Source organism: Octopus bimaculoides, chromosome 8, assembly GCF_001194135.2.
Source record: "Octopus bimaculoides isolate UCB-OBI-ISO-001 chromosome 8, ASM119413v2, whole genome shotgun sequence".
NCBI lineage: Eukaryota > Metazoa > Mollusca > Cephalopoda > Octopoda > Octopodidae > Octopus > Octopus bimaculoides.
This window is the reverse complement of record NC_068988.1, coordinates 40,320,947-40,321,540: the sequence shown is the minus strand read 5'-3', so window position 1 is coordinate 40,321,540 and position 594 is coordinate 40,320,947. Positions and strand designations below refer to the sequence as shown.

Genomic DNA, 594 nt, shown 5'->3' with positions numbered 1-594 from the left:
CATGTAGTGAGAACACTACATAAAATGTACAATGAAAATGTACTCCTCAATGAAAATGTACCTCAATGAAAATGTACCTTAAATTTTCTCTAAGCACTCCTTAGTGTATTGTCCTTCCATTTTTTTTTCCTCATGCTTGATTTACCCCTAACCTGCTGTCCATCACTACTTAATCTACCTTCCTCTAAATTTGAAATTACTACTACCCCTCCAATTAGATTATATAGAATTTAAATTTTTGTTTGATTCACTAGACTGTTGAACAGCAGCATAGTCAAGATAGTATGTTTTCTTGCACACATCTACAAAATGACTTTCTAAAATGAAATTCCATTATGCAGCTGAGGAGTACATTTTCATTGTACATTTTATGTAGTGTTCTCACTACATGAATAAATGGAGCTTGTACGAAACGTACGTACTGCTATAACCTATTGAATTTTTGTTGCTTTTCTTCAAATTTTATTCACCAAATCTCTTGATTTTGTTTTTGGTTTTTATTTACCCTACCAAATTCTGGTGCCTCAAACATTTTAAGTACCACATTTAATCTTTTGATTAAATCTATATTATTAATATTATATATATATATAT

The 594-nt window shown here is 30.0% G+C and overlaps 1 protein-coding gene across 4 annotated transcripts in view; it reads right to left on the bottom strand.

Moving 5' to 3' along the window:
- The window catches only part of LOC106876206 (neprilysin), a 163,357-nt gene that overhangs the window by 68,502 nt on the left and 94,261 nt on the right, over window positions 1–594 (bottom strand). The window lies entirely within an intron of this gene.